The sequence below is a fragment of the Urocampus carinirostris genome, chromosome 2 (assembly GCF_059441175.1).
Source record: "Urocampus carinirostris isolate Australia breed hairy pipefish chromosome 2, RoL_Ucar_1.0, whole genome shotgun sequence".
In the NCBI taxonomy this organism is placed as follows: Eukaryota; Metazoa; Chordata; class Actinopteri; order Syngnathiformes; family Syngnathidae; genus Urocampus; species Urocampus carinirostris.
In genome coordinates, this window is record NC_142350.1 from 242501 (window position 1) to 254822 (window position 12322).

At 41.7% G+C, this 12322-nt stretch overlaps 1 long non-coding RNA gene across 1 annotated transcript in view; it reads right to left on the bottom strand.

The window, feature by feature from the left end:
• The window catches only part of LOC148370544 (uncharacterized), a 10341-nt gene extending 7835 nt beyond the window's left edge, over positions 1–2506 (bottom strand). Inside the window, exons 1-2 of the long non-coding RNA XR_015849596.1 lie at positions 2232–2506; positions 568–724 (exon numbers count right to left, since the gene is read on the bottom strand). This is a non-coding gene — a long non-coding RNA (uncharacterized LOC148370544). The remainder of the gene's footprint in view (positions 1–567; positions 725–2231) is intronic.
• Positions 2507–12322: the final 9816 nt, after the last annotated feature.

The following is a 12322-nucleotide window of genomic DNA, read 5'->3' on the forward strand; positions in this document are numbered from 1 at the left end:
ACAGATATTTCAATTTAAAGAAATATCAATTTAAACAATTCAATTCAAACAAAACATGTCATTGGTAATCAATGATTTACTTGAATTATCAAAATTAGAAATTAAAAACAAAAAAAAAATATTATAGTCTAATATTGTAATTTTGTATACAGATCTCCGGGCTGAAGTCCGAAACCTTTCACGAATTGGGCTGCAAAAATACTTTCTGCTATAAGCCAAAACACTATTCATCTGTGGGGATTTTAACATTGACATGATAAATCCAGACAACCATAAAACCCCCGATGACTGTTGTATGTTAGATATCACATTTAAAAGAAGACTCGCATGCAGATGTGTGTTCATCAGCTTTACCGGAAACTTAAGTGCCTGCATTACAAGTTGGTGCACCTCTCTAACCGCACAGGGTAGAACGCATACATTGTGACATCTTCCCTTTTTTTTTTCTTTCTTTTTAATCGGCCCCCCACATAAACATTGAACCCAAGGGCTCATGAGGTCATTTTCAGGTACATCGTCACATTGTGTTAAACAAAGTCCCGGAGGTGTGCAGGCCTCCTAACAAACCTGTCGCATCTGGTGGTGGTGACACCAGTCTGGGCCATCTGAGGATCTGGCACAGCTGGTGAGCAGTGTTGAGGTGTGTCTGTGATGTGATCACCACCACCAGGGCTGAGGTGTGAGGGAACCCCGCTGACCGTCTCGGCTGATGGGTTAAAGTTCACTGTAGATTGAAAAATACCACCATGGGAATCGTATCAATTGCTTTATTCATTCATTCATAAATGCATGCTGCCTTTTATTTCAGCCTTTTTTTTCGTTGCCCAGATAAGAGGCACATTAGGAACCTTTGTTGATGTGCTTTTCCAATCCTTAAAATAAAGATTTAATTGAAAATTGGATTTCTTAATTACATTTCTTTAAATTTATTTAAAAAAATAAACGTTACGTAAATGCATTCATTATAAGGCTTTGGGTATCCAACCCCTGGGTTAGCGCGTTGTTCTGCCTACAGAGCCTGGTAAAATAGTACTGAGGCTTTAAATGTTCTACTTGTACTCAACTTATTTCTTCTCAAGTCAAGTCACATTTATTTATATAGCCCTTAATCACAAAAATGTCTCAAAGGACAGCACAGGATTACAATTACACCATTGCCTGATCTTAAACCAACATGCGGGCAAGGAAAAACTAAAAACCTCAGCGTGAGGAAAAAAGAAACCTTGAGGAGGGGCCTCACAAGTAATAATCCCCCTTCCAGGATGACCAGGGTGGAATAGATTGAGTTACAGTACACAAACAGGGCAAACATCAATAAAAGAGAACACTAGTGTTGGAAATTAATAATCAAAATTTCCTGTTTATCTAATTGTTCTAATTACTTATCTGACTCCATTAACCAAACACAACCTACATTCACCTAACAATCATGCGTGCACTTTCTTCAGAGAAAATGACCTGGACCCGGCATTTGCACAAGGGGGCGGATTTATTCACAACATCAGAACTAAGTGTGCCCTCAGGAGACCGCTGAAGTGATGACGTTGAAGTGTGTGTGAAGCCCCGTTCTGAAGTCCTTTAGCTTTCTCGGTAGCTAACCAAGCTACCGACATTATGCAATATTGCACAACCCTTACGATACCAACGGTATCACGACAACACTGTATGTAACATCCCACATGCCGACATTTCTTGTGTAAATACCATGTAAATTATAACTATAGCCTTATCCCCCTTGTTTATAACCTTATCTTCTCTGTTCCTTTATCTTCTTGTCTCATACCTCACTGTGAATGTGTAAAACTGGAGTGTCATGCCCAATTTCGTTGTCACAATATGTTAACCCATTTTGTAACAATGACAATAAAGGTATATTCTATTCTATTCTATTCTATTCTATTTTATTCTATTCTATTCTCTATTATTGGCCTACGTCTCCCCGCACGATGGCGTCTCGGCTCCTCCTATGGGCGTGCCAATAAATTGTTTGCGCCCAATGTTCTCACAACACAGCACCTTGATGTCTGGCTTCCCAAAAGAAACATCGCCTGCCGTCCTGCGTCAACAAATCCACGTGTTCTGTTATCAAAATTTCCTAGACAAAATATGCATTTCGAAAAACCTGCCCTGACCTTGTACATTGAACTAAAGCCCACTCAGTGAAAATCTTCATTGCATTAAACTTAGTCAATCGTATAAAACTTTATAGTCAAATGTGTAAAATTCTTTACTTGGTAACATGTTGAAATTTGTCCGGAAAGTGCTGGCGTTGACATGCTTCAGGTCAGACGCTGGTCTGCTGACTCATCTCAACTCGTCCTTCTCCTTCGTATCTCACCAGCCAGGCAGTTGGAAAAAGACAGGACAATACAAAATGTGAGGTTGGAATCAATCATAAGATTTTGAATAGAAATGTGTCTTAAGTCTAGATTTAAAAACTTCCGTTGAGGTTGCAGATCTTATCTCCGGAGGCAGAGCATTCCACAGCACAGGGGCCTGGATGGAAAACGCTCTCGAGCCTGCAGACTTCTTGACTCTCGGAGTCGCAAGTAGACCGGCCTTTTCAGAGCGGAGGCTCCGTGCTGGAACACAGGGGGAAATCAAATCAGAGAGATAAGAGGGCACAAGTCCATGCATTTATATGTTAGTATTTCTTCAGCTTATACTTTCATTGTTTTACGTTTGTTAAAGTACTTAAATTTACCTTATTTTAATCTATTTTAAAAATAAATGATGAATACTGTATTGTGGATTGGATGGACTGACACAGCAGATGACTGGTTAGTGCAGTTCTGAGGTCATGGGTTCGAAGCCAGCTACCCGCCTTCTTGTGCTGTGTTTGCATGTGTTTCCCGTGCTTGCGTAGGTTTTCTCTGGGCACTCCAGTTTCCTCCCACATTTCAAAGACATGTATGTCAGGTTAATTGGCTGGTCCAAATTGTCCCTAAGTGTGAATGAGCAAGTGATTTGTCTGTCTCTGTGTGCCCTGTAACTGGGTGGCAACAAAAGTTCAGGGTGTCCCCTGCCCACTGCCCGAAGATAGATGGGATTGGCTCTGGTACCCCCGCGACCCAACTGAGGTTAAGCCGTTCAGATAATGGGTGGATGGATGAATGGACTGATAATTTGATGATCTGATTGAATGGGTTGTTTTAAAAACAAATCAATGAATCAGACGTTGCTACAGTTCCTCAGTATTTGAGTAGTTTTTTAATCAAGGACTTACTTTTACTCAAGTAATTATTAGGACAACTTCTTTTTACTTTTACTTGAGTCGTATCATTTTGAAGTAACAGTACTTTTACTCGAATAAAATGTTTCACTTCTCTACCCACCTTCGGTGCAAAAATATGTCTGAAGAGCAAAACGGATTTCGTGGAGTGTTGACGATTGTAAAGCTGTAAATTACTCTAAATTATGGATGTTGCAAAGACATGGACACATTTCTCTTTAAGCCATATTTAAAGGTGCAGTGTTCAAAATGTATCAAGAAAAATAACCATGAATTTATGGTGAATGTTTTATTTTACAACTGTTGTTTATTAGGTCTCAAAAAAGAGATATTAAGACATTGGCATTATTTTGCCTGTATGCTATCATAATTGTGTTAGCTAACCAAGCTACCGACATTATGAAAACTTTTGTCTTTTTCCTAAACCTTTGTTCTAGGTTACTTAGAGACACACATGCAGGACCTAGTAGCAGCAGGAAGTGATAAAAACGCTATTCTGACATGCTAGGTTTGCAAACTTTGCAATTTGAAACACCTTCTCAAAACATCCTGTCAACATATTGGTAAAGCTCAACAGTCTGCTCACTTCCTGTAAATGAAGGAAATGTCTGTCCGTGGGCACTTTTGTAGCGTGCTTTATTTAACAAAGATTTGAACCCGAAAATGTTAATAAGTAATCAAAATATTAATTATTTGCCTTTGTAATTAACAGATTAATCGTTTGTCTATCTATGTGGTCATGATTCATGCCAGAGATTTATTTAGTTGTGAGTCTAAATGAAATTTGCATATTATCAAATCAATCAATTGGATAACATTATTTTAAAAAGCATCAACAAAAAACTTCAATAGGTCACAGGACACACTTCCTGTGACCAATGACATCACATGCCTTTAAAAGGGTGGACTTGAATGCCTGCTATTCTTCAAAAGAGGGTAGTTTTTGGCCTTTGCCCCAAAGGAGACAAAGAAAGTCAAAGCCCGGGCGGCCAAGGAACGGGAGCTGCCAGTGGCTTCCTCTTTTTTCCTCTCTCTTTATTCCCTTTGCAAAAGGTGAGTTCTACAAAAGGAGAAGAGTCCATGTGGAACCCTCCCCCCACGTGATGCTTCCTCTGACCAAAGGTAACCCAAAAAAATGTTCCCGACACACTGTTTTCGTGCTTGGCATAAATAAGTTTATTCCGACAGCTAGGAAGTTATTTCTGATCATTTAAATGAGTTCCTTGTCTTAAAATCAGGCATCTCATCTCATTAGCTGCACCGCTTATCCTCAGTAGGGTCGCGGGGGTGCTGGAGCCCATCCCAGCAATCATCGGGCAGTGGGCAGGGGACACCCTGAACTGGTTGCCAGACAATCGCAGGGCACACAGTGACAGACAACTCACTTGCTCATTCACACCTAGGGACAATTTGGACCGGTCAATCCACCTGAAATGCATGTCTTTGGAATGTGGGAGGAAAGTGGAGTGCCCGGAGGAAACCCACGCAAGCACGGGGAGAACATAAATACCCCGCACAGGAAGTCCGGTAGCTGGATTTGAACCCACACAGGAGGTTCCCAAGACCTTAGAACTGTGCCGCACACGCGCTAACCACCGCATATTGATCAGTATTTTAACCGATACAGAAAAGCAGGAAAAGGATAAAGAAAAACGAGAAAGAAAAAAAGAGGAAGGAAACAAATAAAGAAAGCAATAAAGAAAAACAAGGGAATCTGTTTTTCCAAACACGTGTTAAGAATAGAACAGCTTTATTCATCCACATCCATCCATCCATTATCTGCACCACTTATCCTCAGTAGGGTCGCAGGGCAGCTTTATACATTTTAAGGTTCTGTTGGTACTATACAAAAACATGCATGGACTTGTTCCATCATATCTTTCAGATTTAATTCCCCCTATGTTCCTGTCTGGAACCTTCGCTCTGAAAATGCTTGTCTACGATTGATCCTAAGAGCCAAGTAGAGATCCGCAGGTTCTAGAACGTTTTCCATTCAAGCCCCGGTAATATATGGAATGCTCTGCCCTCTGAGATTTGATCTGCAACCTCAGTAAAACGGTTTAAATGTAGGCTTAAGACACAATTTGTTTTCTATACTGTAGCTTATGAATGACCTATATTTCATGTTGACAATGTCTGTGTATTGTTTGTTAATGCAACATCCATCTCATCCTGGTCATCCCAGAAATGGGATTACCTAATATGCAGTCCCTTCTCAAGGTTTCTTTATTCTCCTCAGCTGAGGTTTTTGAGTTTTTAAAACTAAAGAAACTAATTAAGGGATATAAAAGAGAAAAAAAAATCATTAAAAAAAATATCAGGAAAATAAAATAAAAGAAGAAAAGGCGAAATAGAAAGAAGGGAAAAAAGTCAAAAAGAGAACAAAAACTATTTTTGGGGTGTTTGGTAGCGGTAAGATGGTGGACATACAATATTTTGAAATGTCTCAAACCTCCAGTATTTAAAAAAATGCAAGCCTAAAATATAGTTCATGTATTTTCCTTATTATTTAAATCAAAATTGCTTTGTTTAATGTATGGGTGTTTTTTTTTTTTGCCACTAAGAGAAACTAAATATTACACAATGTCCCTTAAGCTTTATTTGATGTAATGATTATTCTTGTTTTTAGTCTCACATTATTGAGAATAGGGAGATGTAATCCATCCATTACCAGTATTGCTTATCCCCAGCAGGGTTTGCTGGAGCCCATCCCGGCAATCATCGGGCAGTAGGCAGGGGACACCCTAACTTTGCTAGCCAGTCGCAGGGCACACAGACTCACTTATTCACACCTAGGGACAATTTGGCCAGGCCAATTAACTTGACATGAATGTTCTTGGAATGTGAGAGGAAACTGGAGTGCCCGGAGGAAATCGATGCAAGCACAGGAAAAACATGCAAACTCCACTCAGGAAGGCTGGTAGCTGGGTTTGATCACTTGATCTCAGAACTGTGCAGTAGATGTGCTAACAGTGGTTAGCAGTGAGTGAGTGCACCCGCCGTGCTGCCCAGGGCGATGTAAAAAATTCTTCAAAATTCAAACATTTACAGTCATCCAATTAGAAGAAAAATATAGGTTAGCACATTCGCCTAACAAGCTCCAGAGCTTTGTGACCGGGTGAAAACATTGGTTGGCTCATCCCTGGGCGCCACTAAGCTGTACTTGCCCAAAACATGCCGCAAGAAATAGTGCCCCATACGACCCTAATTGTTAACGGATCAAAACACTCACCCACCCATACAAAATTAAGCAATACTTCCATGTCCCAAAAGCCAGTTTCTGTAGCCAGGGGTCAGATCGGTGCGCCAAAGACACCTCCTTTGGCTGCGACCCAGCTCTCTCCGCATCAGACCCCTTTGGCCCCTCCCACAGGTGGTTAACTTATGGGGGGGGGGGCACATCGTCTCTTTGGGCTGGGACCGGTTAGAACCCGTAAGAGAAGGCCCGGCCACCAGGCGCTCACCAATCAAATCCAACCTCCAGGGCTGGATCCAGAGGGGGTCCCTGGTAATCCACGTCCTTATTTCCTTTTTTTTCCCTGTTTATTTTTTTATTTTTATCTCTTGTTTCCTTTTTCTTGCTTTTTCTGTTTTTCTACTTTATGTTTATTTTTTGGGGTTCTATTTTATTTTTGTGTATTTTTGTTTTCCTGCTTTATTTTCCTCACCATTTTAAGTCCATTAATACATTATCTTCCGCTTATCCAGGGTTGGGGCAGCTTTAACAGGGAAGCCCAGACCTCCTTATCCCCAGCCACTTCTTCCAGCTTATCCTACAGGATCCCGAGGCGTTTTTAGGTCAGCCTAGAGACATATGCCCAATCCCATTCCTCTCACTTGGCCCTAAGAACCCCCCAGTGGGGTCCCTCCACAGGGAAGTTGCCTCAATGAGAGAAGTGCAAGTGAACTTTGTCGCCTAAGAAATGGGACAACACCCCAGTCCAATAGATGGTGGGAGTACTAATTGTGTGTAAACGTCAGTGACGTATTGGCCTACGTCACATGTAAACTACTTGAGTCTCAACCAGCGGTGTGGCAATTGGAAAGTGCATGCAACATTGAACATGCCCGCTACAGCTGTTATTACCGATCACCTGGAAGCTCATCACGTTTTCCCTTTCTCCAATCAACGGAGGAGAAATGCGCTAAACTGAAGACAGCTTTGGCGCTATGTAGCGCTGATTCATCTTTACAAGGTACGTCCACTCAGTAAAAAAAATCACGCGGTTGGTCAAATACATTGAGGGTTAATGTACATCACACATTCACATAATACCCTATGTTTGTGTAGACATAAATGACAACCAAGTTATTTAGTATCATAATGCCATTTTATGACATATGGAAGGGGTCTTTAACGTGTGACACGATGAAAAGTAAACAACCACAAGAACAGTCCACCTGACCCTTAAGCTGATATAATATCATTACCAAACCTTCCCTGTAGCATCCAAACACCTCTGTTCATAAGTAATTTAATTCCTTTTTTTTTAACGATGCAGTCACAGTAAACAGTAAAAGCTGTCTTTTTCTTTTCTATGCCCACATTTATGCCTAAATAGTTGATCTTATCTATTGTGTTCCAGAGTGGCTGTCCCATAAGCTTGGACCGGTTGGACAGGAATGTTCCCATCCTGTGCTTATGGTTTGATGTGGAGTCAGAACTCATCCAGAAATTCAGGCTGAGTAAGAAGGCCATGTGGGCCCTGCAGGAGCTGCTTAAGAGGGAACAGGATCATGGTTGTAGGTCCTGATTTACGAGTACTGGCTGGCCTACGGTCTGTCCTACCGTGTGGTGTCACGGGTCTTCATTGTTCCCAGGTCCACCGTACACAGAACTGTCCACCAAGTGGCACAAATAATATGGAAGAAATTACCCAAAGCCATGTTTCAGGCTCTGGAAGTAAGACCCACATTTGCATCCTGTGCTTTCCTGCATTAATGTTTGCATAGAAAACGGGGAAGTCCTAGATCCAGATCAGGATGTATCAGAGGAAAATATGGACCTGCAGCAGCCAATTCCAGAACTTCCTGACCCCAATGAAACCTCTGGAAATGCCAGAAGAGATCGACTCACCTCACTGATGTAACAAAGCGCAAGCCCCGCATTACATAGTTGGGCAACTTGAAAAAAAGTTATGTTCCTCTTTTGTATTGGATCACTATTAGTTATTACCGCAGCAGTCACTATTTGTCCTGAGTTTTAAAGAAGTTAATCTACATACTTGACCTGTGTTTGGTATATTGTTTCTCTAAGTTTAATTGCTATTCATTAAATGTCTTATCTTGAGTAACATTTTGGTGGTTTATTTCATAATGATGTGACGTACTGTGTGTGAACTGTCTGATTGTTGGACAGAAAACAACTACATATCACTCTGGGTTGAATCGTAATTTACTTTCAGAAAAACAAACTTACATTGGTCCAAAATACATAAGAGTTAATAAATAATATGACACAAAATGTAACACAAATATATATCAATATTTCCATAAAACTGAAAAACACAAACTAGAAACGTATTGAATTAATAAAAGGATAAAATAATTTCCCTATGCAGAGAAGTCACTGCTCTGGCAATTTGTCCACGAGCTTCTCAAAAAAGAATCAGGAACCGCTCAGTTTTGGCCTCTGTGTCCTCATGTCTTTTTTGCACTCTGGCAGACTCCTCTTTCAAAAAGTCAAGAAGTGTATCGTGCTTCCATTTTCTTCTGGGTGATTTGGGGTTTGGCGCCGGAGTGAAAGATGACGCGACGTGCGCAGTGGTTTGGATGGTGTGGTTGCTGTGATGGTGGCCAGCTCTTCCACGGGACGTTCTACATTGGCCTTTAGGTTGGGTGGAAAAAACAGGAATAATTACTTCATGCCGGTGTATTGTACAAAAACAAATGTACATAAAAGAAAATGCGACTGGTGGGTTCAGTTCTTGCTCCTCTCAACTTACCATTGGTGGTTCTGTGGGTTCAGGTGGGGTGAATGACGCCACCAATACTGGTGGGTCAACGGATGGCCTACCACCGAGAACCGCATGCATGGCCTCATAATAATGCCAGTTTGATGCCGTCTGTTCCCCCTTGTGCCTGAACCAATTTTGGGAATTTTTAGGTTCTGCAATCACCACACACACAGTAACATGACAATATGACAATATATTGTGTATGTATTTGAAACAGGATATACAAAACAATAACTAATAAGTGAGGATGATGTAGATCAAATTAAATTTTGCATCACCTTGCATTACCTTGTATTTCATTTTTAAGTTTCCCCATGTTTTTGCTGCCCGTTTTCCTGAGATTCTCCCCTCCAGGCCGATCGCTTCGGCGGCTGTCCTATGACATTAAAGGGGGTTAATGCACTCACAATGTAATTGCAGAACTGCAGTTTAGGCTACTTACTCCCACATTTCTTTTGTGGAGAACTTTTTCTTTGTGAACTGCTCATCCTTTTCAGCCCTAAATTTGATCAGGGCTTGGGTTTGCTCCACAGTCTCTGAAACATTAACACGCATGACCACAGTGGACACAAGTGGCTCACTAATAGGCCAATGCAACTTGTGTTCTGGATAATTATATAATAGTAAACAGATACACAAACCTGACATGTTATTCTTATGGCTGTAAGAGCCTTCTATTGGCCAGCATCACATATGCTTTAGAATTGTCTCCGAATTTGGACAATGTTTTGTTTTAATATGTGTTGACAGTGATGACAGTGGACTATGTGATAATTATTTCTTTCATCTGGATTTCCACGTGAAATACGGGGACATTACTCATGATGCATGATAAGAACTATTGCATTTTAAGGGGCCGGTCACACAGACATTTGCGGCTGAATCACGGCCAGAAATTTCTGACTTTGAGGCGGACGCTATAGGACGCATTGAGATCGCCATTCAGACGAGTTACGGCAGTGCATAACACGAGGTCGGAAATTCGCGCGCGGGTGGCAGCGCGAAACAAAATTTGCGCTGTTCAATTCTTGAGAGCGCGTGGACACAGCCTTTCACGAGTTTATCGAGGCTGGACCGCGGCCGTAAACTTCTGGCCGTGAAGCAGATGTCGTTGGGCGCTGTTGGACGTTTTGAGACCGCCATATAGACGAGATAGAGCAGTGCTTTACTCGCGGTCGGAAATTTTCACGTGGTTGGCCGCGTTCAAAACTTTTGAGCTGCTCAAAAGTTTGAGCACGTGTTAAACCGCGTGCCGCACACGTGGTCAACACGAGGTAATGACGCGGAAATGACGCGGAACGACGAGCTCTGGCCGCGGCCAGGGCGTAGTTACACATGGGTAGGACGGGAAATTTCAGCGGGTAATCGTGGGCGGAGCATGGTAATAGCATGTTCTGCGCCTGTATCGCGGTGTTATTACGTGAAATTAGCGTGTTACGCGTGTGACAGTCAAACGCCTTTCTCCGCGTATATACAGCGCGATTTGCCGAGCACACCATTGTGCTCGTGACGTCAAGGGGGTGAACATGGATCACCGTCAGCGTAGTTTCTCTTCATTTCGAATAAATCTTTCGGTGCATTAACAATGGTCGTAGCAAAGCTTTGTTGCTGGGTCCTTAGCTTGGCCTTTTGGCCGAGAGTAAGAGTCCCGGCTCCTAAGCTTTGTAACGTGTTATGAACTGATCGATAATGAATATTTAGAAAAATAGATAAAACAATTACCCTCAATAAACCCCTCCCCATCAGCGTAGTGATCTCGTCTTAACTCATATTAATTTCTTGACATTTCTTTTCAAGATAATAAAATAAATATGATGCCATAGCTTGAAATCTTGATATTCACGGGACTGTGTCTAGAGCGTTTATGAATTCTACAGCCCGATGAATACATTCCTGCCGAGATTTGCATTTCCTCGCTTCTCCATCTGTTTATACCTCGTTTTATCTCACTTATAGGAAATGTAATGGCGAACATATAACCAAATTCACTTCGTCTTGTAATCGTTGGGAATGTAATACAACATAATCCTTTCCGTCTTTATTTTTATTGTGAACGTAATCGAACGGTAAATCCTTCCCCCCTCGCGTGAACGTGCATTCTGCTGCGCTTTCATCAGAAGCGATCGTATTCTATATTAAACGCTTATTAAAACAATAAAGCGAGCTAATTATAATAATTGAGAGATCCTAGTCTATATAACGCGTTTATTTAAACAATAAAGTGCGATCGTATTCTACAAAATGCGTTTGTTAACGCGAATGAAAAGGTCAAAAGCGATCGCAGCAGAATGCGCGTTCAGGCGAGGGTTTGGGGGGGGTGGGTGTGTTGCGTAGGAGTCGGATTTGGGCACAACACCGGCTCGGGAGCTTTTATACCCGTGGTCCACACGAGAAAATGACGCAGAAATGACGCGATGAGGAAGCGGAACAGTCGCCGGCGTCTTTTTTCCGGCCATACCACAGACGAACGGCGGGTTGTCAAATTTTGCGCATTTTCCATCCCGGGCAACCACGGGCAAAAAAAACCCGCAAAATTTTAGCCGTGATTCAGCCGCAAATGTCTGTGTGACCGGCCCCTAACAGTTACGGAATGCCTACCTCTCCTGGTGTCAACAATGTCTTTGATCTCACATGAAAACATCATACTGTAAATATAACAGGGCACACAAAATTGTGTGCAGTAAACAAGCGCGATAACAATTATCCATAACATTATTGTGACAATGCTGCTATGGCGACTGGCGTTTTGTCCATGAAGATGTAAAGGCACGACTCGTTTAAGATAGAAACAGGGATGGGCTAAAACCGTGAATTTCTGCGCAATTATCATAGTCCAGGGTTTGGAGTGTGAATAGTTTTTTGCGGCTATCTCGGTAGAACTGTGTAAAGTAGCGATTTTGCGATGTTCAGGTTTTAACACGAAAATAAGGTTTTCTATTGCAGTTATAGCTAACTAAGGTATCTCAATATATTTTGTTGCTGATACATGCTTAATTGTGGAAAACTACTTACATATACGCAGTTCCTTTCCAGCCATGTTTGTTGATATTGAGAATTCACTAAGTCTTCTGGGAAGTCACTTCGTTCCAAGACAGCTCCTGACCTCCCTCCATCTGAAGTGGTTATCATATGG